Below are 14,729 nucleotides of genomic sequence, written 5' to 3'. Positions count from 1 at the left end.
ACAGTTTTGCTCTGTCAGCAGGTTAGCTTTAGCAAGTTTTTTTTTTTGCTCACTCTGTGAGGCTGCTTTTAATGTATTGCTTACCCTGAGCGGCAAAATCCATTTAGAAATAGTTTTATTTTTAACGCAGTGCCGTCGCAATGAGAAGATTTTTATACATTAGCGAGTGATTAAGACATCATTACATTAATCGTACATTATTCTCATCGATTATAACATTAATCATGGATTAGCGCCTGGTAAATTCGGCCTAAATCGTCAGTATTGTGTAGGTATTAATTTAGAGCGTATAGCAAATCGAGTTAATTGCGTTGGTTAAAAAAGAAACTCCTCTTTAATTTGGGAATTGCGACGAATTGAGAAATAAGATTATTAATGATGAAAATGAATTTTTAGGAGGTACTCATTAGCATTCACTCAAAGTTTGAAAGGTCGTTCTTAAATGAGTCATTAAAAACCAAGAATCCAATTGTGTTCGTTGATTTTAAATTCATGTGGAAAGAAATTTCTAGGAAAATATAAAATAATAATAGTACAAAAATGAAGGTTTTGTCAGGCCAAAAAGTTGCGCAAAGCCGCCTCCCTTGGCTAAGCGTAATTTACTGCGAGACCAAAGAAGGCCACGTCTCCCACGCTGCCCCGCACTCTTTCATCCTCGCCGGGCGCCCGCGTCGCTTCGCCGCCGAGGCTCGCCATCTGTCATTATGCCAGGTAAGCGCGGCGAATGATGCGACCTGACAGCTGCGCCTCGCCGTCTGGGGTCCTCGAATAAACAGCGCGCGGCGGGGTGATCACGAGCGTTACCGTCCGAGGCGTACCGTAAAAGAAAGCGATCGCCTCTGTCATCGTCGCCGCCGACTCGCTTTTAACGTTTTGGTCTCGGCGCCTGTTGTTTTATCTCAATTTGAAGGAACGATTGAACCGTGTGCTCGCTTGATGGTGAACTCTAACGTCTTGGATCGTAAACCGAGGGGAATTCTTCCTACTTTCTTAACGTAGCAGAATGTTTGTGGAGGAATTGCGCAAGCACTGCTCCCAAGTAAATCAGTCTACTCTTAAATACAGTAATCCTCAACCAATCACGGGGGTTCCTCACTACAGATACTTTATCCTAATTCAATTCATTCTATGTAAACAAATTCATCATCTCACAATATACATAAACGCTCATGTATATACACACACATTTATATGTATATACATGTATGTGTATATTTATATATGTATATACGTATATACATGTGTATGTATATATGTATATACATATACACATGTATATGTATATATGTATATATGTATATATGTATATACATATATACACATGTATATGTATATATGTATATACATATGCACGTGTATATATGCATATACATATATACATGTATATATGTATATACATATATACATATATACATATACACATGTATATATGTATATATGTATATATGTATATACATATACACATGTATATATGTATATACATATATACATATACACATGTATATATGTATATACATATATACATATACACATGTATATATGTATATACATATATACATATATACACATGTATATATGTATATACATATATACACATGTATATGTATATATGTATATACATATATACATATACACATGTATATGTATATATGTATATACATATATACATATACACATGTATATGTATATATGTATATACATATATACATATACACATGTATATGTATATATGTATATAGATATACACATGTATATGTATATACGTATATACATATATACATATACACATGTATATGTATATACGTATATACATATATACATATACACATGTATATATGTATATACATATACACATGTATATATGTATATACATATACACATGTATATATGTATATACATATATACATATATACACATGTATATATGTATATACATATATACACATGTATATGTATATATGTATATACATATATACATACACACATGTATATGTGTATATGTATATACATATATACATATACACATGTATATGTATATATGTATATACATATATACATATACACATGTATATGTATATATGTATATACATATATACATATACACATGTATATGTATATATGTATATACATATATACATATACACATGTATATGTATATATGTATATAGATATACACATGTATATGTATATACACGTATATACATATATACATATACACATGTATATGTATATACGTATATACATATATACATATACACATGTATATATGTATATACATATACACATGTATATATGTATATATGTATATACATATATACATATACATATGTATATATGTATATATGTATATACATATATACATATACACATGTATATATGTATATACATTTATACATATACACATGTATATGTATATATGTATATACATATATACATGTGTATATGTATAAGTGTATGTGTATACGTATACATGTATATACACATTCCCTTTTAGGAGGGAATTCATACATATGTATATATGTATATACATGTGTATATGTATAAATGTGTATATGTACGTACACGTACATACATGTACACATGTACACATGTATACATGTATACATGTGTATATGTATAAATGTATATGTGTATATGTATGTACATGTGTACATACATATACACATACGCACACATTTACACAAATACATAAACATATACACGCACACTGATTTAAACGTAATACATGTGCGTGCTCAACAAGTAGAAACATCAGCGCCATTTTTTCCTCACGATACAATTTGACGCATTAAATTATTCATTTATTTTGCTCTTTTTACTCAAATACATATACACCTATACAAATATATACACCATTACTGTTTTAGCACCTGTGAAATGAATGTCTGAAACTCTTCAGCAAAATACCATGTTTTCATGCTCCAATTTTCAGGGAGAGGGAAATATTACTGATACATGCATCTAGTATTGGGAAAAAAAATTATATATCCAAGCACGGGGGAAATTGGAGGACTGTCAACCCAGAAGCAAAAATTGTTCAGGACGGGAACGGTTTGGATGTGCCAGATTCATTTTTTTATTTTAGATTTTAAAAATACATGTTCCTCAATATGTTATTTTGGTAATTTGGCTTTTAGGAGGGAATTCAACTATTCAATTTATCACCACATTGGGGTGTTTGGGAAAAGGGAAAAAAATCACTAGGACAAAATGCAGCAACACAGACTTCCTAATGACCCAACATCACCCCTCCAGCCCGGCGCAAAAGACCCCCAACCCATTTGTCGCCGCGACGTTTGTCGGAAAACAAAAGACACTCATTTCACAGCACGTCAAGCGGAATAAATGGCGCCATCTATCTATGTAATTCCCATCAATGGAGCCCTTTTTTTTTCCACCGAAGCAGAACACGGATATGAATAAATGATCACAGAGCAGCGCAAGATGTTGTGGGAGAAATGGGATGGATTTACTACCCTCTACAAACTGATTTACAACCCTTCAAAATAAAAAAACGGAATTGCAGGAGTTAACTTGACCTTAAAGGTCAGGAACATCGAGTCAAATATAGTTCTCAAACTCCTAGACTTCGAGAAATTTCTTTTTTTAAACAAATTCCCCAAAAAAACATTGTACTTAGCTTTAGCATGGTTAGCACGATCCATTTTTTTCAGTGTCCTACCTTTGAACTTTGGTGGATGACGAGGATGCTCATCCCAGACAAATCACATTTGGCGCATATTTCCGTGTCGTACCTGCGGAACAAAAAAAATTAAAAAAACTTTAGGACTTGACGTTAACGATTCCAAATCCAAACACCGGCGCGTTGGCCTCAAAATGATGAAAACGATGAAGCGCTTTTTGCGGAAATGAAGGAGAATCTACATCTGGAGATGGATTAGCGCAATCGCGGCAATCTGGAGAACAGATGAGCGACAGCGTCGGGACCGGCGGAAGCTATCAATAACGCCGACATCCCCAGAGAACATTAGCGCGACGTGTCGGGTAATTCGGCGGCGGGGAAGAAAGGTCAAACCGGAGGCGTGTGGCTGCAAAAGTCGGAGAAGCTCTCGGGGGCTGGACACTAAAGCAAAAATGAATGAAGTACATTAAGTCGTACGCGAAAAAAACAGAGACACCAGGAGTTTAAAGAGGAAGCGCAATAGTCGCCAAGATGGAGGACATCAACTACCATATTTTCACGACTATAAGGCGCACTTAAGTCTTAAATTTTCTCCAAAATAGACAGGGCACTTTATAATCCAGTGTGCTTTATATATGGAAAAAAAATTTAAATGTGTCATTCATTGAGGGTGCGCCTTATAATGCGGTGCGCCTTATAGTTGTGAAAATACGGTATAAATACTACAAACCAATGACTGGATTCATAAGAAAATCTGGGATTTAAACCAGCAATGACAGTCATGAAACGGACGTAAAAACTAAGAACTGCCATTTGTCGGTAGTGAGAAAAAAAAGAAAAACCTTATATATTGTACATATGATTGCCGCAGCCATATGTTTTGTTTACCAAAGGTCCCAGCGTTGAGGTTTTTTTTGTTTTGTTTTTAAATGCTGCTCTTACTTGATATTTTTTTACTAAATTATATCTATCTATTTTATTGCCACAGAAACAGGAATGTAAAAGATGCGTTCAAACTGAAACACTAGGTCATCTCTTAGTATTCTTCTTATATAAAGTCTGTTATATTCGTTGTACTTTGTGAAAATTACATTTTAAAATAAAAACGGTGGTTTAAAAACACAGAAATCGAATAACAAGCAACCGTGGCAGGCAAATTAAAACATGTTTTAAAAAGCACTGTGTGAAAACAAAAAATACTTTTGCTACGTTTTTACACGATTCCGATTCTCCGAAAAAAGACGATCGGTTTCCGATCTGGAACATCTTTACTCCTAAAAAATTGCCGTTTTGTGGCGTAACATGACATTGCGGTATGGAAACACCACGCCGGTGTTACATCGCGGTGTAAAAATATGGTGTCAAAATTCAAGCGTGCGGTGTAAAAACACGTCAACGCGGTGTAAAAACGCCATTTTGGTGTAAAAAGCCCAGGCGGCGTTGGCACCGACGTGACGTGACGCCTGGCTTGTGAATCTCCCCGAGCTCATCTTAACTGGAGACTTTTCGGGATCAAGAACAAATTCCACATTCAGCCCCAAGAAAATCGTGACTAACTGCACACGTCTTAGTCCTCGCTCGAGATTGACAATCCACACTTTTTCCACGTACATGCAGTGGCGGGCCGTCAGGGCCTTCAAGGTCTTCTCTGCTGCTCTAAGAAATATCTGAATCATATATTATATCTTGTCCATCAATACTTATTAAATAATTCCAAATGGTCTGTTAGCTTCCTTTCATTGCTTTTCCCCCTGGTTGCACTGCTTCCAGATGTGTGTTTTCATATTGAAGCATTTAACCAATCACATTTCAGCCATTATTTGTTGCCAGGGTCAGAAATCTGCCTTAAGGCCTTCACAATCAGTTCTGCAGGCTCTGCTGCATTAAACAAGCGTCGATAAGACTGTGGCTTTAACCAATCAGATTTTGAGTTGGCAACACCACAATGCCTTCTCGCAGGCGTAGGGATACGTCATTGCTTTCACAAACTATAATTGGCTAGTGATTAGCCAGAGCTACCAAACTATCTGTAGCGAGCTGCACAAGGAAATATATTCTGTTGATTTAAAGCAATTTTCAAGACGGACTATGCCAGAAATACGACAGGACACTTTTTTTTTAAACCTGATCTGCCCGAATATCGGCCATGACAGTTTCCCAGCAAAACTTCCCCGAGTGTAAAGAGTGTAGGACTTAATAAGGAGAGTGCGGGGGACGGTGGGACGGTGGATTTTGTGGATGAAGTCGTATTTTTCAGCACTGCGTTGTGATGATGGTGCAGGAAAGAAAAGGACAAAAGTGGCTTCTGGCAAAATCCTCCCCAAAGGGAGAAGTTGGCGCCGAGGATACGGCTTCATTCCAGAAAGAGAAAAAGGAACTTGTTGCAAAAAAAGAAAAAGGAAAAAAAGCACCTGACATGCGATGAATTATTAAATAGAAGGATACAGGATCCAAAGCACCAGAGATTTCGAGATCAGTTTTCATGATTTTTAAGCAACTTGCAGTATGTTTTGACTTTCTTTTAAACTTCAGGTATGTACTACATATTATAGATTAGTGAAATAATTAATTATCATTATGAAGACTGTATGCTATAAATAGAAAAAAAATTATAAGGTCAACAAACGCATTTCAAAGAACAAATTACTTTTTTTATTATTACTATTTCTGCAGAAAATCCATTATGGAATGATATCACTTGATTTAAAAAAATAACTTATACGCTTATTTAATGATTGATATAACTATTTTTAAAAAGTGTGTCAATTATTTCATTGCCCAAAAAAATGACTACAAGCAAGTGAATTAAAAAAAAAGTTAGACTTAAGTTAAGCATTAAATTGTAATGGGCTACATACTTATACTTATTTTATATTTTTCATTTAAGTTTCATAGAGTAAAATAGTCATACAAATTGATGAGAAAACTGCTACAGATTTCATTTAAACAAGAAACAATAATCTGACTTGAGTGTTTTAAGTCGCAAACGAGATCTGCAATTAAAAAATAAAATTGCAAAAAAGTCATTATTAATGTGGCGGAAAAAAAGACCACTTTCCATATTTAAATCTCAGACCAAAACAAAACCAAAACACTTGCTAAAAGCCTCTATTGTCTGATATTTACACAATAAACAACAAAAAGAAACGTTGGTAATCGGGGAAGAAGAAAAAAAAATGTTAGAGCCGCAGAACAAAGTAAGCCTGCGGGAGGACAACCATTAAAAAATAAAAAGTGTAGCCACCATGAAATGAGAGATGTATCATTAAATACGGGCATCATTAACAACCTCATTGACTTCCCCCTATAGATGTAGACTTTGTCCTTCTATGCGCAATAAACAAACCACAGGTAACAAAGTCACTTAACTAATCTTACTAGTTTAGACGTCATTTACAAGTTACTTCATTTATGAATGATGCAAAATTCTGTGGAAAAAATATAATAAAAGCGGAACATGCTAAAATAGGCATGGTCATGTGACATTCACGATTTTGGTTAAACGGACTCACTATTATGTTTCATAATCCAAAAATCTAGAATGCGTTTTTATAAATGGTAAAACATAAATTATTATACGTTTTAAGTCCAATTATTCAATAAAAACATTAAGCTTTTGTACCTTTTACTTTCAGATAAATCATTAATCACTGCCGACCCTCCCAATCCACACGAATTGGACATCTCTCGCCATCAACAAATCAGTTCAAACATTCCAACTTGGTTTTTTTTCATGGCCTCAATAAGCTCCGCCTACTTTTAGTTTGCATCGTCTAAAAGGCTATAAAACACAGGCCCGGCTTGCCACGCATTTGCATGGATAAACGTTATTAATCCCATAAGGTAAAAATACGATTATATCACCATTATAAACAAGTTACGATTCCGGGTTAGCGTCTCATTGGGGCGGCCTTAAATCAGACGTCGGCGTCCGAGGAATAAATACATAAAGTAAAAGCTTCTGTGGGCAACGCGTCTCATTTGCATTTGTGGCTCTTGACTTAAGAGGATACATAAATCATATTTGCGCCAAGGTGTGCGCGCGCATTTCTAATCGCCTCTTATTTACAAGCCGTTTGCTTCGGTAGTGAAATATTGGCCCGGGCCCAGCGCGCCGGGCTCTTGATGAATTAACGCCGGCGGCGGTGGCGGTGGCGGATTTTCGCCGGCGTAAATACGCCGGCACAAAAGCGTCGAGGGTCATTAATTGTCCTTAGTGATGATTTCAAGTGGTGTCTGGCTTCTAATGACTAATGCAAACACGCGCTTCCTTAAAAACATGGCCTTCATTAAGAGCGGCGTTACCTGAAAGAGACGCTTTTCATCACAAGGGAAGAGCACGTGGGCGCTTCGAGGCGGTCATCGTCTTAGTTCGGGTTTGCCGTTGATCACGTGGAAAAATATGTCTATAGGAAATAAGAAGGAAAATGATGGAGGGCTTAAAACAGTTTTGTTTAGTATTTTCGTTCGTTACACTCAATATGGTTGACTACAGTAATACCTCAACACGTCGACAAATGAATATGATCAGTTTATAGGGGAGGAACAATAATTCAAACGTGAAATATGGGGGAAAAGGGTATATTTGGAGATTATTTTAATGGTTACGGGTGGGTGGTGTTTGCCTATGGGAGTTAAATAATGCTACATGAAATGGGGGAAAAAAACACAATTTGAGATTGTTTCACTGGCCACAAGAGGACAGTGTCTAACATCGGGAGTTAAATAATAGTACAGAGTCCAAATATTATTAAACACATACCTTAATATCACTGTCCTTACATAGCGGTTAGGTCTTGGAACCTATTCACCGTGATAAATGAGGTATTACTGTGAAGAAGAAAAAAATTATTAAGTTTAATTGACATTTAGTGTTCAAGCTAACACAAAAGAATTGCATTTTAAATAGTCCCAACTGAACTTGGACATATCGAAGCTCGGCCTTAGCACCCCCCGTTACAGTGGACCACTGGCTAAGCTTTTCCCTCAATTATTCAAAATTGTACTGAATTATTCGAATGAGACATTCGTGTCACTCAGCAGGCTCGCTGCATTTTTTAAAATGCTTAAATAGTGGATGACGTGGAGCGCAAAAGTTCGAAACGGCAGCAAAAAAGGGAAGACGGCGTCCCAACATGGCCGCAAGTTTTCCCAACCCACCTCACTGCAAGATGATACGAGGCTGACAAGTCCGGGCAAAAACCACATGAAGCTGGAGTGGGCATTGAAGAGATGATAATGGCTTTAAAAATGGCACTTTTGAAAATCTGGAGAAAGACAAATCGTGATAATTATTTGCTACAGTGTCTGTCAAGGCCTTTAGGGATGCTTTACAGTATTTAGACGTGCTCTATATTCAAGGTATTTCAAATTTAACTGACCCATTTCTCCGCCAAATTGCCCGGCGTGCATTTTTAGTCTTCATGAGACTTTTTTTGTGGGTCTCCCGATGCTAGGCAAAACCAATCACCTCGTAATTTTCTCACTCAAGTTCGTTTCAGGGGATTATTCGACTATTTCCTCGTCCGCCGGAGTGCAATGACTTAATACCAAAGGCGTTGATGCTGAATTTGTCAGGTAAGTTTTGCTATGACAAAAGTAGAAGAGGGTCTTGTTCAGGTTTTTTAAACAACTATAATGACTAAAAGGTCATTTTTTGATATTAAATCAGCACCATTTTTGAGTGGGAGGTCAATATTTGCCCTATTCCACATTTTTCAGCAAAAAAAATGGTTTTAGCGGATTACAAAAAAAACCTTGGAACACAAACTTACCTTTGTAAGCTTTAACAACAACTTGATTTCACGTGGGCAGGACCATTTTAGATATAATATTTAGACTTTTTTTTTATAAATGGATTTAAAAAACTGGATTAAAATCCCTGAATATTCAGTTTTTTTACAGATCTAAAAAAATGTTTATTTTAGCTTTTTTAGATATTTTTAGATTTTACAAAATGATTTTTGAACTAAAAACACAGAAAAAAATTGATTAAAAATGACAACTATTGATTTAAAAGGGGGAAAATCAGGAAATATAATATACATCTATAGCTATCATTTTAATTTAATCCTAAAACAGAAAGTCAGCACTCTCCCGGGCCACACAAAATGATGCAGGGGGCCAGATTTGGCCCCCAGCCCGCCACTTTGACAGCTATTCGGGAAACTAAAAAAGTTTCAATATTGGATCGCTTTGTTCAAATTAAACATTGATAAAGACATTTGGATGTGATATTTTTTCCCTCGTTAATATATTTTGGAACTCCGCATTCATAAAATCAGGTTATAAAAATATGCGATGCGGAAACCCCTAGCTAAAATTAGCCACCACGATCCAAATGAAAGCTATCAACTACTTTTAAAAAGGTTTTTTTTCCTGAAATTATTAGCAGGCAAAGCACGTCCCGGTCAAGCCGAGCCACTTCCAAGGAGGTGCTAATCAAGCCGGGCCAGCGACGGACAACGCGTCGTGATCAATGACGGCCACTAAAGCGATCACCGCGAGGTGCAATTAAGCTAAGTGCAGAGCAGCGATAAGTCGCCGGCTAAAAAGATCGGCACGTAGATTATTTACCCCCGACGTTTCATTCAAAAAGTCACCGCTCGGGCAAAAGCGGCCTTAAATAACAAAGAGGCTAACGCTAATGAAGTACTACTTGTATTTTTCTTTGACATTTTTGGACTCTTGTTTGTGCAAAATCAATGGTTGCAATCATTTAATCAATAGAGGCAATCACAAAAAGGACTAATATTGAAGTACGCTACTTGATTTTTTTTCCCACGAAGACATGACGACGCCCTTCACGACTCGAGAGGCGTTCGATTGAAGAAAACCCAACGCATGATTTGCCTTCATTTTCCAGCGGAGCGCAGCAATTATTGGATATTTTATTCATTTAATTTTTCCAATACTTTTCAGACTATTTTACTTTGCCACTTTTTCTACTGTACTTTTGCGTCTATATGCACGTGCATGTAAAAAAAATGCCAAATTTGAACCAAAATGTTCCTATTTTTTTCACCAAAAAACAAATTTAAAGAAAATATTCACCTTGAACATATTTAAGTTTATTGCATTGAATTATAGTCTGCCATTGATGCGATAAACAGCAAACATTTTTTGCTATGTTAGCTAGCAGGCTAGCATTTTGGCTCATGTAGACTGAATTTTACAATGCAGATTGTGGAGTGGGAAATATTTCCGTTGTGGTTCAGCGAATAAAGTCTACAAAAATAAGACAACCTAATTCTTGGATAGTCCAAGTATGCATCTTAACTTCAGCAAAGGACAGTTACATTTACATTCTGAGGCCATTTCCTTAAAATAACTCAACATTAATGGCACAATAATTCGTTATCAATACGTTAGCTAGCACATAAGCTAGTAATTCACCAAAGAATAGGATTCAATAACAAAAGCAGCATATAAATTCAATAAATCTGATCAAAACGACTGCCACATTGCAATTTCCACTGCAACTCAAAAGACAAACTAGCAAACAAATGTAAATTTCTTCACCGTCATCTCAATATTAGCATTGTATTCGTCTTGCACTAAATTTCGTACAAATCCATTTTTTTTTCTTGCTCGGCGTAGGTAATAACGACAACACAAATGCCCCGAGGCGGTTAAATTGTAATTTGCTGAGCAAAGCGACAAAGAGAGCTCTCGGCTAATAGGATAAATGTCTCCGGTTGGACCTCGAAATGAATTCCTCCGGCCCAAGCGAATCCCGGCGCTGGCGTAATTCACGTCCGACAAGGACGGATTACCCCGGGAGAGCCAGGGAGAAGAAATGTAATGTACTGTACGGTCGTGTACTCCACTCTACTGTACGTGGCGGTCACGTGGAAAGCGGGTATTGTTCCAATGTGGTCTGTTTCAAAATAAAAGTAGAAGAATGAATGAATGGGGTCATTCTACTGGATACTCGAAATGGCCGAGAAGTGATGTAAACTTGGCTTTCAACTCAAAACTGAATTATTTAGGCTGAATATTTTTACATTTGTATTGGAAATCGGATAGGATTTTTTTTCGGATATCGGGCCCAATCACGTTTTTTTTTTTTGAGGATCGGAATTAGGTAAAAAACAAAAAGGTCGGGCATTTAATTGTTTAAATTTTGCTGTTGCAGTTTGGGAGTTAAGGTAAGAAAATTATGTAAAAATATAATACAAAAAAATAGACTATTTTGACACTATTGAAACAAACTGAAATAAAAAAGTAAATATGCAAGAAATCACAACTAAAATAGTTCTATTTACTGCATTGGGCGATCAAGTTTTTTATTAAAAAAATAGTTTGCAACCTAATTTTAGTGCTGCCAAACTAAAAAAAATAATTGGATATTGTACTTTTCCCCGTTTAATATGCAAAAACATGTGATTAAGCATCCCTAATTTACTTTTATTTTTTGAAAAGGAGTCCAAATAAGTTAGAAGCCCATCAATGTGTTTATGCCCATTTTTAATCGACGATAATGATTTAAATGAGTGATTCATAGATTATTTTCAAGCGCTGCTTTGCCCATTTTGATAAGCAACGACACAATAGAAGCTAAAACAATGCAGAGTTTAGTTACTCGGGCATCATAACGTTATTTGATTGAGGAGGATTCTACCCGCTGACGACAATGCATTTTTTGAGGGGGATATTAATCATTTTTGCAGCCGACATTGTCAAACAATTCTCTTCAGTGAGTTCACGAATGGGGAATTATTGTTATGGTTAACGTTAAATCTTCCTAGTTAACATTAGACTATTACTACTACCACACGTTATGCGTAGTGTAGTTGTGTAAACATAGAGGAAAATTTCAGGGATATTTTCTTTGTTAAATTGGGAGAGTGATGCTAAAAAGTATTTTTTAAATACACAAGTGTAGGGCAGATAGCTAAAGAATGGACTTGAGTATTGAGTGACATAGAGTGAATGTTGATGACAATTCTTCATCCAGCTCATAAAAGCGAGAAAGGAAGGGAGGCTTGATAAATCATGCTAAATATGGAGGCCAGATGATAATGCCGTCACTGGAATCAACATGACGCCTGCCGCTGAGATGAGCGAATACTAAATATAGATACGGTCAGTAACTTGCTCAAACAAACAAAACAAAAGCATGAATGTCTATTACCAAACAAACAAATTAACAAAACAAAAGCACATCCATGATAAATCAATGTGTATTACCAAACAAACAAAGGAAAAAGCCCATCCATATCAATGGGTATCGCGAAACAAACAATTCGACGAAACAAAAGCATATCCATGATATATCAATGTGAATTATAAACAATCCTCTGTTGAAACTATTATATTAATAATAACAAACATTTAATGGGTAAAACTCACGGTTATTGTTAATTGTTTGGCCATCGTTTATGAGGACGAGGTCGCATGAAGTTCGGTCATGGAGGTCATCAAAATGTTTGCTAACACACGTGTATCAAATTGGTGATGTCGTCATCACATTTCTGGATCGCTTAATGATGACGTGATGATTGCATTCAGGTGAGTTACGGAAAACCAAACTTGGTCGCTCAGGACCGGACTTAATGACCCTTGCTTTACGCCATTTGAGTCAAAAACAATACAAACTAAACTCTAAAGTACGTCGTAAAATCAGAATAAATCCCAACCACTTCATAATTAACACTTGATCTCCAAGCCATTCCAATCAAAAATGGATTGAATCCAACTTTAATGACTGCCTACGTGCACACATCGTGAACATGAGATAATAATAATAATGACACTAACAATAATCTTTGGCAAGTTGTTAAGCTTAGCGCATGCGCACGACGTTTGAATGTATTCATTGATGCCATGCCAAGTGAGCGGTTGGCGAGCGGGCTGGTGGCCGACGGACGGGCACCTATAGGCGGACGATGGGTGGCTTACCTCCCGGGGCCGCTCCGGTCCTCTCTTCCTCCCTTCCTCGCATCAACCACCACCGGCGTCGGAGGCTAGAGTTGGTTCCTCCCTTCTCTAGGCGATGCTCATCCGGCAAAAAAGACTCGCTGTTTGGGCATTGTTAGGTAAAAGTAGGACCGGGGGAAAGGTAGCGAAAAGGTGCGCTGGATCGTCCGGGTGCGGGTCACTGACAGCGGGGATGGGTTGATGAAGACTGGGGAAGAAGAGCGGTGGAAGACACTTTACTCTGGATCAAGCGCCTCCCCTTTAAGGGCATGTGTGCTTCGGTGTAAAAGCTGGCTTGACGGCGCCCCCTGCGGGACGTGTTTGGGAGTGCAGGTGACTTTTTTTAGGGGGATTTTTGGGGGTCATTTTTTATGCCTAATTGGGAATTATATTTTTGATTTTTTTAAATGTTTTTGGTTGTTTTCTATGTGTTTATGGTGCAATTTGTCTACTTTTTGTGTTGTTTTTGGTGGGGTTGCACATTTTTGGGGATACTGATATGGATTCCCACATATTTGGAAAAAATAAAAACATTTTTAAAGTCTAAAATACTGCCTACTATCAATGCTTGTCATTATCTACCATTGGTGATCCTAGATGTCTTTTGTGGTCACATTTTGAAGTGACTTTTTGTCCACATTTTGGCCTATTTTTTAATAATAAAAAGTTTGGAAGCAGTTTATGTTGGATAAGCACAGACTATATGATGAAATTCTCCATTCCAAAAAAACGCAATATTGATTTGAGAAGACGCTGATTCGTTTTCTGATGTCTTCTGGCATTTAGAATTCAGACAGCGATGTTGGGACCGACAGTGTTTAAAAAGGTGTCTTCCTATCTGCGAGAGAATATAAATATCACGCTCGGTTGCATGCAAATGACGGCAGAGTGGCACCAAAAACTGCAGGAAAACCATAAACTCAGTCCAATATTCACTTTGTCATCAGGAGTTTTGGGCCCAGCATTTTGAATGAGCACTTTCTGATGGAATGGTTTACTTTTAGGGCAATGTTTAATGTCAATATATTTAAAGACATTTAAGGTAAACTGCTGTCCAAGGTCTAGCACACTAAGTACATCCTGTTTGTGAGTTCATGTCGACAATAGCGAGGAGTGACGGTGTGAGTAATTAGGGGTCTTATGGAGCAGAATTACAAGAAAAAAAC

At 36.8% G+C, this 14,729-nt stretch overlaps 1 protein-coding gene across 9 annotated transcripts in view; it reads right to left on the bottom strand.

Annotated features, from left to right (window-relative positions):
* The window catches only part of klhl29 (kelch like family member 29), a 167,460-nt gene extending 153,678 nt beyond the window's left edge, over nucleotides 1-13,782 (bottom strand). For 7 of the 9 annotated variants that reach the window (XR_013296734.1, XR_013296736.1, XR_013296735.1 and 4 more), the window contains exons 1-5: nucleotides 13,546-13,782; nucleotides 8,803-8,909; nucleotides 8,405-8,472; nucleotides 7,948-8,048; nucleotides 3,682-3,754 (exon numbers count right to left, since the gene is read on the bottom strand). The gene's annotated coding sequence lies outside the window, so the exon portion shown is untranslated. Of the gene's footprint in view, nucleotides 1-3,681; nucleotides 3,755-7,947; nucleotides 8,049-8,404; nucleotides 8,473-8,802; nucleotides 8,910-12,996; nucleotides 13,086-13,545 lie in introns of those variants that run through there. The other 2 variants (XM_077586481.1, XM_077586480.1) reach the window with 2 other exon arrangements.
* Between the last annotated feature and the right edge of the window lie 947 nt (nucleotides 13,783-14,729).

Source organism: Stigmatopora argus, chromosome 19 (assembly GCF_051989625.1).
Source record: "Stigmatopora argus isolate UIUO_Sarg chromosome 19, RoL_Sarg_1.0, whole genome shotgun sequence".
NCBI classification, from domain to species: domain Eukaryota; kingdom Metazoa; phylum Chordata; class Actinopteri; order Syngnathiformes; family Syngnathidae; genus Stigmatopora; species Stigmatopora argus.
Note: the sequence above shows the minus strand (reverse complement) of the source record. Positions and strands in the feature narration are given on the sequence as shown.